This window comes from Gracilinanus agilis, chromosome 1 (genome assembly GCF_016433145.1).
Source record: "Gracilinanus agilis isolate LMUSP501 chromosome 1, AgileGrace, whole genome shotgun sequence".
In the NCBI taxonomy this organism is placed as follows: Eukaryota; Metazoa; Chordata; class Mammalia; order Didelphimorphia; family Didelphidae; genus Gracilinanus; species Gracilinanus agilis.
Window position 1 is genome coordinate 90,044,534 of NC_058130.1, and position 20,120 is coordinate 90,064,653.

Genomic DNA, 20,120 nt, shown 5'->3' on the forward strand with positions numbered 1-20,120 from the left:
CAGCCTCTCTCTCTCTGTCTCTCTGTCTCTCCCTCTCTTCCCCCCCCATCTCTGACTCTGTCTCTCTGTCTCTCTGTCTCTCCCTCTCTTCCCCCACACCCAAATCTCTGACTCTGTCTCTCTGTCTCCCTCCCTTTCCCTCTCTGTCTTTGTCTCTGTCTCTCCCTCTCTGACTCTCTTCCCTCTGTCTCTCTCCCTTTCTTCCCCCTCTCTCTATCTCTGTCTCTGTCTCCCTCCCTTTCTCTGTCTCTGGTTCTCTTCCTCTCTCCCTTCCCCACATCTGTCTCCGACTGTCTCTCCCACTTTGTTTCTCTTCCCTCTGTCTTTCTCCCTTCCTTCTCTTCTCTCTCTGTCTCTGTCTCTCCCTTTCTGTCTCTCTTCCCCCCCAACCCTCCCTCCCTTTCCCCCTCTCTCTGTCTCTGTCTGTCTCCCTCCCTCTTTTTCTGTCTTTGTCTCTGTCTCTCCCTCTCTGTCTCTCTCCCTTTCCCTCTCTCCCCTTTCTTTGCCTCTCTCTCACTGTCTCTCTGTCTCTGCCTCTCAACAAAGCACCTTATATCTTGTTCTAATCAACCTTCCAAGAGGTCTGGACTCATGCTTAGTCCTGGGTTTTGAGATCAAAGCCCTGAATTCGAGTCTCTGTCTGTGTCCCTTTAGACAAGCCTCTTGAGGTCTCTCCAGGCCTCACTTTGTCATGGGCAAAAGAAAGGGGGATTAAAGTAATGTCTCTTCCAGCTATGATTTTATGATCTCAAAGCACATAACTTGCCTTTAGTTCCCCTGTCATCCCTGCTCCCAGGTCTTGGTCGATTCTTCTCTTCCTTACTGAAGGAGAAACTGAGACTTTGGCTGGCACTCTGTCCCCACCCCCTGGTGTCTCTTTCATTCTTTACTAAAATGCCTATTAGCAGGGATTTAGATTCATTTCAAAGGAAAGGTTGTCAGATATCAGGAGGGATGGGGAAGGATTCTCTCCTGCCTCCTCTGAACGAGGTTGAAATGGGGCCACGTCTGAAGGCAGGCAGAAGCTGGAATGAGTCCTGGGGTTATAGTTTTAAAGCTAAAATGGGACCTTAAAGGCTCTTGTTTTACAGAGGAGGAAATGAAGTCTCAGAGAAACCAGGAGACTTTCTTAAGGTCACACAGCTAGTGTCTGGATTTGAATCTAGGACTTCCTGACAACTCATGCTACTATCATGGGCTGCCCCAAAGGACTACTCAAGTAAAACATTATGCAGGAACCAAAAAGCAGATTTTTTTTTAGCCCCTTGCCTTCTGCCTTAGAATTAGTACTATGTATTGGTTCCAAGGTAATAGAGAGATAAGGGCTAGGAAATGGGGGTTAAGTGACTTGCCCAGGGTCACACAGCTAGGAAGTGTCTGAGGCTAGATTTGAACCCAGAACTTTCCTATCTCTAAGCCTGGCTCTTCAACCACTGAGATACCTAGCTGTCCCCTAAAGCAGATCATTTTTTAACTGGGTGGAATGGAGGAGGCAGAACTCAAGAAAGGAGGGAATTACAGAATTCCAGCTAGAAGGGTCCTCAGGGTCTGGCTGTCCAGTCCGGCTCACATCAAGATCAGGAGGGAGGTGGTTCACTTTTTTTGTATCTTGGACTCTCCGGGTAGGCTGGGGAAGCCTATGGTCCCTTTCTCAGAAGAATGTTTTTCAATGCATTAAATAAAATAAGTAGATTACAAAGGAAACCAATTCTATTGAAATTCAGCTGTCAAAATATTTTTAAAAACAAGTTCACAGACCCCAGGTTAAGAACCCCTGTTCTAGAGGGCCTGGAGGAACTGAGATGTTTAGTTTGGAAGAAGAGAAGACTCAAGGGGTGCAGGGGACGTGATTGTTCTCTTCAGGTATTTGAAGGGTTGTCGTGGGGATGGGGGATCAGACTCGTTCTGTTTGGAGCAATGGATGGAGGAAGGTAGAGGGAAGGCGTTGGCTTAATAGGACCGATCCCAAGTGGGATTGCTGGTTCGACCACTGCAGGGTTCAAGTAGACTCTACAGGCCCATTTGTCAGGACTTCAGAAGCGGGGATCCCTCTCTGCAGCAGATGGATTGGAGAGCCTCAGGAGCCCTGATGAGCTCAAGTCTCAGTTCTCTGACTTTACTGCCATTGTAACCACATATCTGAGAGAAGGGGAGCTTGGCTAGCTCTGTCTGGCCCCAGAGGGCAGAACCAGAGGCAATGGGATGGGGGTGGAGGGGAGAATATAGAAAGGAAGATTTCAACACAATATTGGGGGGGAAACTTCCTAATAATGAGAGCTGTCCCAGGACTGCCCCAGGAAGTTATTGTTGTTGTTCAGTCATGTCCCACTCTCTGTGACCCCATCTGGGGCTTTCTTGGGGCAAGGATATGGGAGTGGCTGGCCATTTCCTTCTCCTGCTCATTTAACAGATGAAGAAACTGAGGCAAATAGGGTTAAGGGATTTGTCCAGGGTCACACAGCTGGAAGTGCCTGAGGCCAGACTTGAATTCAGGTTTCTCTAACTCCAGGCTAGGTACTCTATCCAGGAAGTAGGACAGTCAAAGCTGAATGACTATTTGCCTAGGACTAGGGCTCCTGCTTAGGTAAGGTTAGACTTGATGCCTTCTGAGAGCCCTTCCAGGAGGGAAAAGAGCAATGACTCTGAAGTCAAAGGACCTGGATTCAAATCTCACCTCTGCTACTCAGTACCTATGAGCCCTTGGGCAAATGACTTAATCTCTCTGGGCTCAGTTTCTCTTTTTATAAAATAAGGAAGTCCCATCCAACTATAAACCTGGGTTCAAAGCAACTTGCTTATTAACCTTGATAAACCTCAGTTTCAAAAACTATAAAATGGGATGATATTAGAAGCCAACTAAATCTGTTTTACAAATGATGAAATTGAGAATGTGGCTAAGGTAATACAGAAAAGCAACAGGGGCAAAATTTGAACCCAGGACCTCAGACTGCAGAGTCATTGCTTTTTTCTTTTTCTTTTTCCTTTTCTTTTCTTCCCTTCTCTTTCCTTTCCTTTCCTTTTTTCTTTTCATTCCTTTACTCTTCTCTGCCCTTCCCTTTTTTATTTTCTTTTCTTCCCTTTTCTTTTCCCTTCACTTCTTTCCTTTCCTCCTCTCTTTCCTTTCCTTTCCTCTTCTCTTTCCTTTTTTCTTATCTTATCTTTTCCAGCCTTTCCTCTTCTCTTCTCTTCCCTCTTTGCTTCTCTTCTCTTCTTTCCTTTCCTTTCCTTTAGCCTTTACCTTCTGTGTATCAATTCTAAAATAGAAAAGTGGCAAGGCTAGGAAATGGGGAGGGGGCCATCCAGTGATTTGCCCAGGGCCACACAGCTAGGAAGTGCCTGACACCAAATTTGAACCCAGGTCCTCCCAACTCCGGACCTAGGACTCTATCCACTGTGTTACCTAGCTGCCCCTGGAGTCAGTGCTTTTCACCTGAAGTTGTTAGGAAAGTGTTTTGAAAAGGGTAAAATGCTAAGGATATGGGAGCTTTGGTTACTGGCCAGGGGGTTGGATTCCATGACCTCAGAGGCCCCTTCCCACCCTACAATCTATGAATGAAGTGGGTGAGCTTGCCTTTGGGAGACTCTCAGCAATGGAACATGGTGGATGGGAAAATCAATGGGCAGGGGAGGTGGAACTGACCCACTCACATCCACACACACCCCACACACCCCTGTTTGCATTGCCCCAGGAAGAGATAAAGTCCGGAGCAAACAGGAAGATGACAGACAGGGGAGGGGGCTGAGAGGGGGAGAAAGGGGGCAGATCAAAGCCAGGAGGGGCGGCCAGGGCCCCAGGTTGGAGGTAGATAGTGGGTCATGGAAAGGAGGGAAGGGGAAAAGAGGCAGGAATGGACCCTGGTGGTCAGAGTCCCTCATTTCCCCCTTCCTCCCCTCCTTCTTCCCTCTGCCAGCTTGCTGGCGTGGGAGCAGGTGAGAATGCGTCAGACCCACCTCAGAAGGGATTGGGGGTAGCGGGGTGGCCAGGGAGGGCAGGGATTAGCTAATTAAAGATTGCTAAGCACACTGAAAATCCTTGCACCCAAACTCGGGTTGCATCATCCAGGGAAGGAGGGGCCATGGCGCCTGAGCAGCCACGCAGGCCAGTGAGTGTTCTGTGTGTACATGCCTCGGTGTTGGGTTTTGTGTGTCTATCTCTGTGCGTCCTGTGTCTCCAGGGCATCCCCTGGAGGGGCCCTGTCCATCCGCATGGCTCAGAGCCCAGGCAGGGAGCACAGGCCCAGCCTGCAAGGGATAAACCCCAACCTCCTCGGAGCCCCAGAACCTTCCCCTGCTGATCTGGGACCATCCGAAAGGGCCGGCAGTGGCCACTGAGGCCCTGAGCCTGCTCCTAGCTAGGGCAAGGGTTCCTCCTCTTCTTCCATTTTTTATTCTTATTTTTTCAGCTACACAGAGAAACAATTTTTGACAATTGATTTCTGATGTCAGATTTTCTCCCTGCCTGGAACCTCCCCGATGCCCTAAATAGTCCAGTATGACTGTCACGCAATGCATAGCTCCATATCGAGGTAGAAGACATATATCCTATATACAATAAAAATCAGAGCAGGGGTTCTTAACCAGAGCTCTTTGGACTTGGTTTTCTTATTCTTTTTTAAAAAATTTTCAATAGACATATTTCAGTAGAGCTGGCTTTTTTTGTAATCCTACGTGTTTTATTTTATGCATTTAAAAATTATTCTCATCAGGGGCCCATAGGTTTCACATGACTGCCAAAGGGGATTCCTGACCCACAAAAAAGGGAAGAATCCCTATTCTGGTTTTTCCCCGTAATATTTTATTTTTTTCCCCAGCTACACGTACATAAAAGCAATTTTTTAACACTTGTTTTCTCTTGTTTTGGGCTCCAAATTCTCTCCTTTTCTCCTTCCTGAGAGAGTAAACAATTGGATGTAGGTTGTACGTGTGCTGTGCGATGCATATTTTTATATTCATCATGTTGGGGAAGAAGACATGCCGCCAAAAAAGAAAAAACTCGTGAAGAAAATAAAGTGAAGGGGCAGCCAGATGGCACAATGGATGGAGAGTCAGGTCTAGAGACCGGAGGTCCTGGGGTCAAATCTAGCCTCAGACACTTCTGTCAAATCCTGGGCAAGTCACTTGACCCCCATTGCCTAGCCTCACCCTTTTCTGCCTTGGAACCAATCCACAGTATTGATTCTAAGGTGGAAGGTAAGGGTTTAAAAAAAAAAAAAAAAGAAAGTGAAAAATAGTATGCTTTGATTTGCATTCGGTCTCCATCAGTTCTTTCTCTGGTGGTGGATAACATTTTTCATCATAAGTCCTTCAGAATTGTGTTGGATCACTGCATCATTGAGAATAATTAAGTCATTCACAGCTGACCATTGTACCATTTTGCTGTGACTATGTACAATGGAGATCCCCTATTCTGGAAAGATCTAGATCAGTGATGGGCAAACTATTCCCTGCAGGCCAGATCCTGGCTGTAGTTTGCCCATCACTGTCTTAAGCAATTCCCTAATCGCTACATCTGGATGTGGGGGCATAGTGATTAGGGAATTGCTTAAGGCAGTGATGGGAAAACTACAGCCAGGATCTGGCCTGCAGGGAATAGTTTGCCCATCACTGATCTAGATGATCCTGGTTATACCTGCCACCCATCCTTCCCAGGCCAGCCTCATCCTGGGCCATCCAGACTTTCTTGGTCGACCAGTAACCAATAATATTTGTAAGATAGCTAGTGGGGTCAGAGGCCAGTTTGTGGTCTGGTCTTTACCATCCCACAGTCCTTGGGGGTCAGGGGTTAAGGTCAGTTTGTTGCCTTCATTAGGCCTCAGTCAATGGAAAATGTAGCCAGGGCCCCTGAATGGGATAGGAAATCAGATGACCTCTGAAGAGCCACCTAGCTTTGAGATTCTACAGTCCTAAATTCTAGGCTTCTCTCCTGTCTTGCCCAGGCATGTCTCCTTAGTACCCCTTAAAGATGCCAGATTCTCCTTGACTGAGGCTTCTCCCGCTGCCATGTCTCCCCTCCTTTTCTCTGCCCTTCTAATTCTTACCTATTTTTCAAGCCCAAGCTCAAAGTCAATCCTATGGATGAAGCCTCTCCTGACTTCCAAGCTTTCTTATTCCCATATTCAGGGATTTAAAAATTAATTATTATATTAAATTAAATTAATTAAATTAGATACATATTTATCTATTATATCTATTGATATATTTACTATATATTAAATTCCATGGCAGGGATTTTTAAAAACTTAGAGCTAGAATGGAATTTAGAGATAATCTTGTCTAAGCCCATCACTTTGTGGTCAGTCAAGTAGCAATTATTAAATTCCTACTATGTGAGAGGCAATTGACAAAAGGTAATCCCCTAGAGAAGAAAATGGCAGACCACTCCAATATCTTTTTATTTTTTCAAACCCTTCCCTTCCATCTTAAAATTAATCCTGTGTATTGCTTCCAAGGCAGAAGAGCAGTAAGGGCTAGGCAATTGGGGTTAAGTGACTTGCCCAGGGCCACACAGCTAGGAAGTGTCTGAGGCCAGATTTGAACCCAAGAGCTCTTGTCTGTGGGCCTGGTCCTCTGTCCACTGAGCCACCCAGCTGCCCCCTACTCCATCATCTTTGCCAAGGGAACTCCATGGATGGTATTAAAATGTCATAAAGGTATGGCGTGGGAAGATGAGCCCCTTTGGTCAGAAGAGTCTGGCGTGCTGTGGTCCATAGAGTCATAAATCCTGGGACCTGCCTGAACCTCAACCGCAGTGTGTCAGGCATCTTGCTAAGCCCTGAGGTGACAGAGGGAGGCAAAAAAGCAGACAGTTCCTGCCTTCAAAGAACTTACAGCCTGCTCAGGAAGCTGAATTCCAGAGAAGGAGAAGGGACTCTTCCAAGGTTATACAAGCGTGAATAAAGGGCTGTTGGGAGCAAACCCAGGCTCATTGTTTCCAAATCTCATGTGGAAGCACATGATGGTGCCAGAACTGTCTGTCTCCATTTAGAAGAAACATGGTAGGCTTACCCACTACAATGGCACTTGGCCTTTTCCTTTCCTTCCTTCCTTCCTTCCTTTCTTCCTTCCTTTCTTTCTTTCTTTCTTTCTTTCTTTCTTTCTTTCTTTCTTTCTTTCTTTCTTTCTTTCTTTCTTTCTTTCTTTCTTTCTTTCTTTCTTCCATTCCTCCCTTCCTTCCTTCCTTCCTTCCTTCCTTCCTTCCTTTCTTTCTTTCTTTTTTAACCCTTATCTTCTGTCTTAGAACTATCCTGAGTATCAGTTCCAAGGCAGAATATCAGTGAGAACTAAGCAACAGGGATTAAGTGACTTGTCCAGGGTTGCCCAGCTAGGAAGGGTCTGAGGCCAGGTTTGAACTCAGGACCTCCTATCTCCAGACCTGGCTTTCTATCCACTGAGCCACCTTGATGCCCCTTTTTTAAAAAAAAGGGAGAATGTATATGCTGGTGATGGAATACTATTGTGCTCAAAGGAATAATAAACTGGAGGAATTCCATGTGAACTGGAATGACCTTCAGGAATTGATGCAGAGAGAAAGGAGCAGAGCCAGAAGAACATTGTACACAGAGACGGATACACTGTGGTAAAATAGAACGTAATGGAATTCTGTACTAGCAGCAATGCAATGACCCAGGTCAATTCTGAGGGATTTATGGTAAAGATGCTACCAACATTCAGAGGAAGAACTACAGGAGTGGAAACACAGAAGAAAAAGAACTGCTTGAACAAATGGGTTGAGGCGGACATGATTGGGGATGTAGACTCCAATGCAACTCTCAATAATAATAAAGTAAATAAGTCTTGATTGATTACACATGTTAAAACCAGTGGAAACGTGCATTGGCTATGGAGGGTGGGGTGAAGGGGTGGTGAAGGGGAAAGTAAAAACATGAATCATGTAACCATGGAAAATTTTTCTAAAAAAATAAAATATTTAAATCTTAAAAAAAAAAAAAAGGGAGGATGACTATAGGGGAAATAGATGACTATTTGATTGATATACCAACTGACAATTTGAAGAGGATAATACTATGTACATGTGAGTAGACTTCCTTTAGAGCCAGTCATTAGTTATTTATTATGTATTGACTGTCTGGGTGAGGGATATTCTGTCGGTGGCGTGTCTTGAAGGTGACACGACGCCTTCAGTCTTTTCTTTTTAAGATCTGGGAGAGAGTCGAGCAGACGCAGATGGCCATCCATCCACACAGGCCCGGGCACCTCCTGAAGCAGACTTTCTGCGAGCTTCCATGGGGGCTGGAGGAAGCCAGCCTCGGTCCTGGACAAGCCACAGGCAGACACATGAGAGCAGACTATTTCTGCCAAGGCCTGGAGCTCATGTTCTATCTGTCAGCCCCCTGTGCTCCTCAGATAATTTCCTCTGGGCACCCTAGTTGGATTCTCAGACATGAGAACCTTTTGCAGTTCAGGCATTTATCACGTGCCTTGTTCGGGGACCAGCCCTCGGGTCAGGCGCCTGCGGCTCTTCAGTTGGGGCCGCCTTTTACGCTTGAACTGAGAGGCACAGGACCCTTGCCGGGTGGGGTGAGGGTCCAGGGCGACCCTTCCTTGTCAGGGAAGGAGCACAGCCACCACCAGAGGTGAAGTTGCCACATCTCCAAGAAAGGCTTCTCAGGGAATAGGGAATGAGGACTTAACTTACCACTGGTCTTTTTATTCTATTATTGTTCAGTCATTTCAGTCATGTCTGACTCTTCATGACCCCATTCAGGGTTTTCTCAGCAAAGATACTGGAGCGGTTTGCCATCTCCTTCTCCAGTCCATTTTACAGAGGAGGAAACTGAGGCAAACAGGGTTAAGTGACTTGTCCAGGGTTACACAGCTAGTAAGTATCTGGAGCTGGATTTGAACTCAGGTCTTCCTGATTTCAGGCAGGGAATTCTATCCACTGCACCACCTAGCTACCCTTTTTTAGGAGCAGGTGAGGAGATAGAGAGGAAAGTGATGAGGCTAAAGGTAGGGTTAGGAGGTTGGAAGAGATGCATGCTCGGACTGCACATGTGCTCCCTGCCCTCTCTTCCGCAGAAAATTGTGCTCTGTGCTAGAGGAGGTATGAAGTTTGGTAAGACAGAGTTCCTACCTTCTTGGAGCTTACTTTGAATGGGGTGGCGGGGCGGGGTGGGAGAGGAGAGAAAGAGAGACAGAGACAGAGATAGAGAGACACAGAGAGAGAGACAGAGACAGAGAGAGACAAAAGGAGGGAGACAGAGACAGAGAGAGAAAGCAGGGCAAAAAAAAGCTGTCTTTGGAGTCAGAAGGGTCTTGGGTTCAAGTTTGTGCCCTAATTCTTACTAGTTTTGTGACCATGACAATATCACATCAACCTTTCAAAGCTCATTTCCTCATCTATAAAATGGATATAATAACATGAGGAAGGGCATTAAGACAAATAAGCCGATAACTGTAGTTTACAACAATATGTTTAGTGCCTCAGTTTCCTCATGTGGAAAATGAGGAAGTTGGATTAGATGACCTGTGAGGTCCTTTTCAGCTCTAAAATTATGTTTCAATGTTTGTTGCCTCAATTTCTTCATCTGTAAATAAACTAGATGGCCTATGAGTCCCTTTCAGCCCCTAATTCTATGGTCCTATAATTATCATCAAAAAGGTATGAAAAAGCGTGGAGCTTGTTTTGGGCCAGGAGATCAAGGAAGACTTCCTGGAGAAGGTACCATTTGAATTGGGTCTTATAGGACAGGTAGGAATACAGCAGATAAGAAAGGGTAGAAAGGACAGAACAAAGGTCCAAGATATTTTCAGGAGGAAGTAGACCAGCTTAATAGGACTTAATAAGATCACAGATTTATAGCTGGAAGGGACCTTAGAGGTCATGGCGTCCGATCTCCTCATTCTGCAGATGAAGAAACTGAGGCAGCTTCATCCTCAACAAGCACTTCTTGCATGCCTACCCTATGCAGAGAGAGAGTTCTGAGTGCTGGGTCTTACGCTCCTAATACGAGGCTCTTCGTGCTAAGAGCCCTCACAGGGCACAGGAAGTTTTGTGATGGGTCAGAGGAGGACTAGCTCCACAGAAGTGGGGTCATAGCATCGGAGATGGAAGGGACCTTAGATGCCAGCTAGTCTGAGCCCCTCATTTTACAGATGAGGAAACAGGTCCAGATGGGGGAAGTGCTCATCCAGTGTCTCATGTGGAGGCCCACAGAGGGACTGGGACTCAGTTTCTCCAACTCTAAATCCATCTTTCTTTCTGCCCCTCCTAGGCTGGTTGTTGGGAAAGGCTTCTGGCAAGAGGTGGGTTTGAGTAAGATTATGGAGAACGGGAAGGGAGGGAAGACATTCCTAAGGGGAGACCGGCCTGGCTGAAGCACTGGATGGGATGTTGGAGAAGTCCATCAGGATGAACTCACTGAAGGTTGTCAGTGTCAGAATGTGCCTAGACTCGCTCTTGTGGGAAGTGGAGAGTTCTTGAAGGTTCTTGAGCCCAGAGTGACATGAGAGCAGCACTACACCTACCTCTGTCTCTTCTTGGGGGGACCTTAAGTCCCTCTGAGAACCCCAAGCATCAGAGTTAACAACAAGGGCTCCTCATTCCTCCAGCTGGAAGGGGCAATGAGGTGGCCCAAGCTAAGGGCTTCCAGAACTAACCCTCTCCTTCTAGTCCAGGCCTGCGCCTTGATCATTATAGGGAAAGGGGAAGTTCTTCTCGGGGGAGCAATGCTGGTGTTCCTTCCCTCTGCACTGAGCATGTATGGGGTGCTGGAAAGAGCCTGAGATTTGGAGTCAGTTGACTTTGGAGCTGGCTCGAATCCCAGTTCTGCCACTTGCTAGCTGTGTGACCCTGGGTGAGCCCCTTCCCTGATCTGGGCCTCAATGACCTCATCTATAAAAGGAGGGGATTAGACTAGATGATCTCAAAGGTCTCTTCCATTCTAAATCCTTTGATCTTGTGGGGAAAACACAGCTAGGTGAGGGGGTGGCCCTAGGGATGCAGGGAGGCTGGCCCCTGGGTGTCCTGGGGGTTATAATCTCTTCCTCTGCTTGGAGGATAAGCCCTCCTGATCTCCTGATGCCTCTCCCTCCCTGGGCAGATGCTCTCCCTTCAATCTGCTCGGGCTTGGAGGGAGGAGGATGTTTGGGGGAAACTTGGATGGTAAAGCTTGGCCCATTGGGTCCTGTTCGGGAGGTGGACCAGAGAGCCCTTCCCATCCCCTTCCTCTTCTCTGCTTAGAGGCAGAGTGGTTCAGAAGCCCCCCAGGATCCTGGTCAAGAATTCTGGCTTCTGGTCTGGGCTGTCACTAACTCCCTGTGGGACCTCTGGGCCTCCCACATACCCAGGGAAAGGTAATCCCTGCCCTGCTTTCCGGGCTATGCCCAGGATCAAGGAGGATAATGGATGGGATGGCCCTTTAGAAATGGTCGATTATTGTCCAGATGGGGGGCGACTGACTGCCTGAAATACCTCACCCCACAAAGGCCCGGATCTTACAGCTCTGGTTGGCTGGGGAAATAGTTCCAGATCTAAGAGAAACCTTCAAGAAACTTGGATAAGGGGATTAGAATGTCCAAACTCACAGCCCAGCAAAGGCCTCCCCCTCTGAAATAAAAGAATCTGAGCTCTCAGCATGGGCTCCAGAGAACCCCCACAGGGACAGGGGAAGTTATTTTGCCTGGGCCCCATGGGGAAATGAGGTATCACATGCCTGCAGCTCCCCCCTCCACTTCTGTAGGGAGGGGATGCCTGGCCAGGGACCCAGGCGCCCAGACCTCGGGAGAGCCCAGTTCTCAGGCAATCACCCCCTTGACCCTGGGATCCCCCGGAGGTGGGCCAAATATTTGGACAGCCGGACGCCTGGCGGAGAAGAAAGCCAGGATTTGGGCTAGGGGTGCCCCGGAGGGTTTGTCCCCTTCATAGACCCGGATGGGGTGGGGAACAAAGGCAGGAGGTCAAGGGGGCCTGTGAGGGAAGGGGGCAGGCCTTGGGTTGTGGGGGAAGAGGGAGGCCTTCCAGGATGAGAGGGAGCCCGAGAGTGAACAAGTGAGCCAGGCCCAGAAAACAAACAGCCACAACTGGATAGACCCACATAGGTTCCTCTTAGAGTCTAAGCAGGATTCCCATCACCCAACATTAATTAACCACCTAATTACAGCCTGAGCTAGGATGGGCTCCAAGACGCAGCATGGACACAGGAGAAACAGCACCGGGAAGTTGAGTCAGAAGCTCATGGGATCATAGATTTAGGGCTTGAAAGGGCAGCCTGTTCAACCCCATCATTTTCTAGATTGAGCCAGGGTAGGAATCTCGGCTCTACTACTTCCTCCCTGGCCTTGGGTCAGTGGATCTGTCTTGGGTCAGTCCTCTTGTCCAGAAAACAAAGGGGTAGATTTACAGAATTTCTAAAGATTCGGCCAGTTCTAAACCACCCCTGCTTGGATCCCAGTCCCCTTTCTGACCCTTAGTCTCTCTACCTTTAAAATGGGTACAATAACCCTTTCTGGCTGCTTTCTAGGCTACAACAAAAGGCTTCCTGCTGCCCAGATTGGGGGGAGGAGGTTTGATAGAGGAGATCATCGCCATAACATCTGACATTAATATGTAGGTGGTGGGACAGAAACGTGAAACCAGAGTTCCCAGGAATTCCTGGGGATTGGGGGAGCAGGGCTAGAGAAAAAGAAGAGCTGCCTTTGCTCCTTACCTGGAGCTGGTGCTGGCTGCTGGAAGACCATTTGTCAAGGATGCCATGGAGGGAATTCCCCCTCAGGAATGGGTTATACCAGTTAATGCCAAAGATATCTACCCACTTTGGTGAGTTTGGGGTTCCTTAGCCCCGGTCTCTTCTCTCTGATCCCATGGCCCGGACATGGAATGTTGGAACTAGCCAAGACTTGTATTCTAAAGACCAGAGAATGTCAGAATGTCCAGAATGTCAGGGGTACGATCCAATTCTTTTATTTTAGATATGGGGAAACCAAGGCCCAGAGAGGGAAGGAACTTGCCCAAGGTCATACAGTGAGTCAGCAGCTAAGCCAAGATGAAAACCTAATGCCTGGATTCTGGGAGACGCTGCCCAGGCTTCAAAAAACTTTCTTGGGGCAGCTAGGGGATGCAGTGGATAGAGTGCCTGACTTAAGAGTTAGGAAAACCTGAGTTCAAATCCAGCCTCATCCCCCTACTAACTGTGGGATCCTGGACAAGTCATTTAAATCCTGTTTGTCTCAACCCCCAACCCCCAAAAAATAACAACTAATTTTCTGAGGCAGCTAGGTAGCACCCAGTAGATAGTGTGTCAGGTCTGGAGTTGGGTAGCCCTGGGTTCAAATTTGGCCTCAGATACTTCCTGGCTGTATGACCCTGAGTAAATCACTTAAAGCTTAGCCCTTGTCATTCTTCTGCCTTAGAATTATTACTTAATATTGATTCTAAGACAGAAGGTAAGGGGGCAGGGGTTATTGTTTGTTTTAAAGTTTTTAAACCTAATCTTCTGACTCTCAGGCCTGGGTTTTCTCTCTTGTACTCTTAAGGGCTCTGTGGTCTGGCTTTCAAAGCCTCTGAATGAAGGGTACCTGCAGCCCCATCTCAGTCTCTTCATTCTTCTTTCTTACCAAATACAGATTCCAGATCCCGATAAGGCAGACCTATTACCCAGCCTCACTCAGACAGGCCATTCCCCTTTGGAGAGTTGGAGCCCTTTCCTGCATTTTCAAATCTCGTCGAGTGACTTCCCCCATAATGCAGGAAAATGAGTGTGTGTGCGTGTGTCTGTAGATCCTAGAATATCCAGGCCACAAGCTTTCTCTTCCAAAAACAGAAAAAGGGACAGAAATTCAAGCCTGAGAAGCAATCTGCTACATTAGAGAATCATAGAGCTGTCGCTGAAAGAGCCCTTAGAGGACCTTAGAGAGACCTACCCTCTACAGCTGAGGAAACTGAGACCCTGAGAAGGGAAAAGTTTGCCCACCAGTCACAAATTCAGAAGTAGACTCAGATTTGGAACCCAGCTTTTTAGAGCAGTAGCATTGTTCAATGGGGAAAGCCCTGGATTTGGAGCTCAAATTTGAATCCTGACTCTGCCAAGGACATTGGGTGACTTTGGTCTGGTCACTTCACCTCTGGGCCTCAGTTTCCTTAACTGTAAAATGCAGAGGTTGAACTAGATGACCTCTAAGGCCCACTCTAGATCCAGGATCCAGAAATGCTATTTCTATCTCAGCAAGCTCCCTTTTAAGTATGAACCATTTTGGGGAAGGCTCTGTCCCTTCTGCTTGGCCTCCTTTCCTCTTCTACCCTGAATGCTTGTTTCTTCTACCCCCCAAATGTGTATCATTCAAAATAGCTGAGCAGCCTTGAGCTCCCCAAATGATTCACACCTGCTGACTCTGACGTAATTTCCAGTTTTATCACAGCTTCCCTGAGGTTGTCACCTCTGCCTTCTGTCTCCTGTGTTTCTCCTCACCTCCCATTGTCCCTGACCTGGATTCTTGGTGTGGAAGCTGGGAGATTGCTGTCCAGCTTTCAAGCCCTTGCTCAAAAGTCACCTCCTCTAGGAAGCCTTCCCCTCTTGTTTCACCCTCATTGCCAGCCCAGCCCACCTTCAGACTGAGTCCTCTTCCTGAATTAAAACAGCAGAACACATTTTCCTGCAGTCAGACAGCTTTGTCTGGTTCGCTCCCGGGCAGTATGTGGAGGGAGCCAATCTCCTTAGCCAAACTCTGAACTCCTCATAGATCTGTCTCTTCTTTCTTCCTCAGCCTAGGAACTCCTTGACCCCAGGACCTCTGTCTCTCCCCCAGACGGGAAGAAGGCCTGGACCTACTACTACTTGTTTCTACTACTCTTTAGACAAATAGAGGTCTGAGCAAATGGAAGAGGGATGGAGGGGCCCCAGGATCAATGATTAATTAATCTGATCAAATTCCACGAACATTTACTAAGTTTCTGTTGGGTGCAAAGCCCTGATTTTCTCCATTCTCCATCCTTGTAAGCTTTTGTTGCCTTCCAGGGCCCTCGGAGCTACCCCCACCTTAGCTGGGTGTAAGAAAGCAATGGGGACCCCTAGGGAGAGAGGACAGAAGTGTTCCTGGTCATTCCAAAGCTGGGAGGTAGGGGGAGATGCCACCAAACTTTTATTAATCACCTGCTGTGTACAGAACACTATGCTACAGGAGACAGAAAAGTGGGATAAGACTGATGGATTTCACATTTGGCAAGGGAATAAGATACCACCAAAACATATGCACCCACCATTACATACTCCGTACATTAGAGAGCTTTAAACTAATGTCTAAAGTCTGGGGTTCGGAGAAGGCTCTTTGGGTCCCAGGGTGGGCATTAAGGAAGATATCACACATGGAGACTAGAAGCCAGATACCTGGGGGCTTAGCTGTTAGGCCACTGGGCAGACCTCTTCTTCGTGCCTGGAAGTTCTTAAAGGGAGAGAGGCAAGGGATAGATTTTGGGGGTAAATTCAGAGTTTGGATTCTGAATACCTGGATCCTGCAGGCCCTCGATTAGATTCCTGTAGTGTTTGGGAGGCTTGGGGGAGTGGACAGAGAATCCGTTCTAGAAAAAACACTGTTTTCCTAGGCCCAGAACCAGGAGGGTGGTATTGGGGTCTCAGGCGCTTGGGAAGGGGAGTCCTTGTGCAGGAGAATTTCCAGAAAAAAGCAGATCTGCACCTTTTGGACCAACGCAGGCCAGGCTAGGTTTGGGGGGACTTGACCCTGGCCCTGCTTGGATTCTGTCCCAACTCTTAAAAAAAAAAATAACCACCACCAAAAAACAAACAAAACCTCTCTCCCCCCAGCCTCAAATCTGCTTCCTGGTGTTTGTCCCTTTGGCACGGTCCCTACCCTGAATAGCGGCCTCTTCTCTGGTCCCACAGTTAGGATCAGGCCCAGAACTGGTCGGGGCAGAGGGGCTAAAAAGACGGGGTTCGAGGAAGGCGCTGCTCCCCCGGCCCCCAGGTGTAAACAAATGCACGCAGCACTCTCGACCAATACAAGGGGAGGTGGGTCGGCCTCATGCAAATCAGCCGCCCCGCCCCCAGACCCCCTCCCCCTGCGCTCTTCCCCCCAAGCTCCCAGACAGTCAGTTACAGGGATGAAGCGGGAGCCCAGCGTTCGAGGAGTGAGCGCTGCGCGCAGGCGGGACCGCGTGCGCGGAGTGCCTAGGCCACCGGCCCCTCTGCAAATAACCGAGCGTGAAGCACACCGTGTGCCCAAAAAGCCCCGGGGGTCAGACGCTGTATAAATATATCCCTCCGCCTGCTGGGCAGGCCTCTGGGCGCAGGCCCCAGCCCGCCCGAGCACCCCTCAAAGCCGGCTCCTGTCCAATCCCGTCGGGCAGTCAGTCATTCCTTCTTGCCCTGGCCAGGCGTGGGGACGCGGCTCCCCGCACGTCCTGCTAGAGCCCCCTGGACAACGCGCTGTTGTCTGACTCGAGGTGGGGGGGCGTGCTCCCACACCCAGACACACAGAACCGCACACTCGTCTACTTGTACGGAAACACACACACACACACACACACACACACACACACACACACTCCTCCAGACACACACACAGACGCACGGCCCCACATTCCCCATACCCTCAGGCACGCGCACCCGGAGCACGCCGGGCACAGGCACACTCACACAGATGCCTCCAGTCGTGGCAGCCCCTCGCCGTACTGCCCATTCCGCTCGCTCCTCCCCAGACCCCGAGCCCCAGCAGCGCCGCGGGTCAGGACCGCCGCCGAAGCTGAGGGGGAGGAGCCGGGGCTGACCCTCCTTGGAGTCCCCAGGGACTGGGAGTGAGGGAGGCGAGGACACACTGAAAGTTGAAGGATTCCGGAGGAGCGGCTGAGAAGTCCCCCCTCCTCTTCTATGTCCGCCGCCCTCCCCCCACCTCCAAGATCTCCAGACTTGGCCTGATCCTCCCCAAGATTCTTTCTCCAAGTGCCCACCCCCATCTGTAAGTCGCTGCGCTCGGTGGGGGGCGGGGAAGAGGGGAATGGAGTGGGGCATCCCTGCTTTGTACCTGAGACTCTCGGGGTCAGGCGAAGAGCTATGAGCTGCTGGGGACCAGAGGCTCCAGGGGCCGCTCCGGGGTCCGCTCGGCGATCTGGCGCTGTCCTCTCTGATCCCAGACTACACGGTGCTGTCAGGCAGCTGGGATGAAGGGCGGCCGGCCCCGCCCCCAGCCCCGCCTGTCTCCGCCCCAGGGGGTGGGCCCAACAAGGGGGCCAGGGTCCAGAGCCGGAGGTGCAGGGGCCCGAACTGGGCAATGGAGAAAGTGAGAGGCCCTTGTTAACTTGCTGGAACAGGAGCTGTCCCAAGCAACAGCGGCCTCCCCAGAAAGAACTCACAGCCTGATGTGACAGGGCCAGGGAGAGACATGACCCAGAATACCAAGGGATCTCCGAACCCTGCCTTACCTAAGGAGAGAAGGAGCCCCTGGAATGGGCCTCAGGGGACCTGGGTTACAGTTCTGGTTCAGCCTGATTCCCAGCATGACCTTGGGAGACCACTTGTGAGACTCATTACCAATTCCATAACAATGAGGGAATTGGAATAAATAGGGCCGCTTCCAGTTCTTTAACTGGAAGACCTCCCAAAGGGTCCTAATTTTATTCTTTCTCTCCAGTTTGTCTTTCAGGGTCTCTTCTCCTTTCTCTTTTGCGGATACCCAGAGCTCAATCTCTCTCTCCTCCCCCCCCCCTCTTTTTCCCCCCTTCTCTCCCCTTCTCTCTCTGTCTCTGTCTGTCTCTGTGTCTCTCTCCATCTCTCCCCCTCCCCCACTTGGATTTGTTAAACTCAGCCATCTTAAAAAATAAGAAATTTGAAAGAAGAGCAAGATTCTACTGTGCTCTCATCAAGCAAAACATCTAAGGTGGGAATTAGAACAGAATGTCAGATAATTGTTGTTCAGTTGTGCCCAACTCTTTGCGACTCCATTTGGGTTTTATTGGCAGAGACAAATTTGACATTTTCTTGTCCAGCTCATTTTACAGATGAAGAAAATGAGGCAAACAGGATTAAAGGTCATATAGAGAGGAAGTATCTAAGGTCGAATTTGAACCCAGGACCTCTTGACTCTATGTTTAGCACTCTTTCCGTTTTGAGGAGGAAACTGAAGTCCCAAGAGAAGAAGCATGATCAAGGTTACACAAGTGACAGAACTCAGTAGAAGAATCAGACTAGAATCTAATCTCCTTCCAATGTGCCACACTGCCTTTCCAGCGGACCTAAGATCACAGCATAGGTCACCTCCTCATTCTGCCTTTGCCCTGGGTACCCACTTTGGGGCTGGCTCCTGTCAGAACCTGCATCTTCAGCCCTGTTGTTCTGAGATATTTAGGACCTACTCAGAAATTTGTGATGGGGAGTTATGGGGGAGGCTGGTACAGTGGGAAGAAGAGTCTGAAAATAAACACTTTAGATGAATGAGTGGATGAATGAATGAGTGACAAAGGGTGTAATAAGCATTCCCTATATGTCAAGCACTGAGGATAGACAGACAAGTGGGACAGTCCTTACTCTCAAGGAGTTCACATTCTAATTGGGAGAAACAACACAAAAAATAGGGTTCAGTAGTAGGGCAAATGGAAAGACCTAGTGATTTTTAGCAGAATGAATTATGATTTGGACAGGCTCCTCTGGACTTTGGTTATCCCATCTATAAATGGGAATCATGAGTCCTGCTTCCTTCAAAGAGCTGTTGTGAGGATCCAAGGAGAGAATGGCTAGGATAGCTCTTTGAAGAATGAAAAATGCTCTCCTACTTAAGGTGTCCTCTTTGCTGTTATGATACTTTTATCAAAGGTCAGAGAGCAGGTGTATTTTAGGGACGGTGGCAAACTTCAGATTGGGACTACCCTAAGGTTGGGTTATGTCCCCTCTTCAGTTCAAGGATTGTGACTCCCTCTTCCCCTGGGGCATCTTAGGCTCAGTCCATCCCTCTTTGATGCCAGGAGATGGACCCCATTGAACCAACCTCCTTCTGCTCTGTTTTCATCCCCTAGGGCTCTCTTCTGTCTCCATCACCATTCACTCTTGCCCCAGGCTCACCATCTGCTCTTTGTCAGCTGTAGAAGATTTAGGAGGCCAAGAGTCAGGACTCTTGGCTTCTCTTGCATTATTCCTTCTTCCGTTGACTCACTGCATAGCCTTGGCAAAGAAAGGCATTTTCTATCATCTTAGCTAGAACTTGGAGTTGCTTCAGAGATTCTTAAGTGTGGCCTGTCTCCCATTTTACAGATTGGGAAACTGAGATTCATAGACTTTAGGTGATTTGCCCAAGGTTACAAAACTAGTAAGTGGTAGGCCCAGACTTTGTGGTCCCAACACTTTTGACTCCAAATATGGTGTTCTTATCACTATTTTATACTGTCTCTTACCCTCTCTAGGCCTCAGATAGGGAAATGTCTGTCAGTTCTGGTCCTCCTAAGGTTTAATAGGTTATGATATAGAAAATCTTTTTTTTTAACTTATTTAAACTTTAAAAAATTTTTTGTTACAAAAATCATTTAGAGATAGTTTAGAAAGATTGGTCAAGGGTGGAAGAGGGAGGGTATGATATGAGGAAGGAACAGTGAGGGAAGAAGTCTGGATAATTCCGATCTGAAAGGTTGTTTGCATTTTTTTTCAATTAAATCTCATTATAGGCAATTGTTTTTTTCTTTAGCCTCTTTCCTCCACTGGAAATTGGGTGATTTCTCTGCTTCTTTTTCCCAGAACACAAAATCAGTCCTGAAATATGGCCAGGATAACAAATATTTGAAGGAACAGTTGGCATGTGAATTGACATTCAGGAGAACAGGACTGCAGGTCAGACAATGACACTTTCTGGTTGTATGACTATCAGTTGCTAAATAATTTTCCCTCTTGGTGCTTCATTTTCTCATTTGTAAAGTGGAGATAATCATACTATGTACCTCATAGAGAGGTTGTGAAGAAAGGGCTTTGGAAACATTAAAAGACCGTAGAAAAGTGGCAGCTAGGTGACTCTGGATACAGTACCAGGCCTGGAGTTTGGAGGTCCTGGGTTCAGATCTGACCTCAGATACTTCCTAGCTGTGTGACCTTGTCATTTAACCCCAATTGCCTAGCCCTTACCACTCTTCTGCCTTGGAATCAATATTTATTATCAATTCTAAGACAAAAGAT

General features: G+C 48.3%; 1 protein-coding gene across 1 annotated transcript in view; it reads right to left on the bottom strand.

The window, feature by feature from the left end:
* The window catches only part of SLC38A3 (solute carrier family 38 member 3), a 37,882-nt gene extending 20,804 nt beyond the window's left edge, over window positions 1-17,078 (bottom strand). The window contains exon 1 of the mRNA XM_044677142.1: window positions 16,993-17,078. The gene's annotated coding sequence lies outside the window, so the exon portion shown is untranslated. The remainder of the gene's footprint in view (window positions 1-16,992) is intronic.
* Window positions 17,079-20,120: the final 3,042 nt, after the last annotated feature.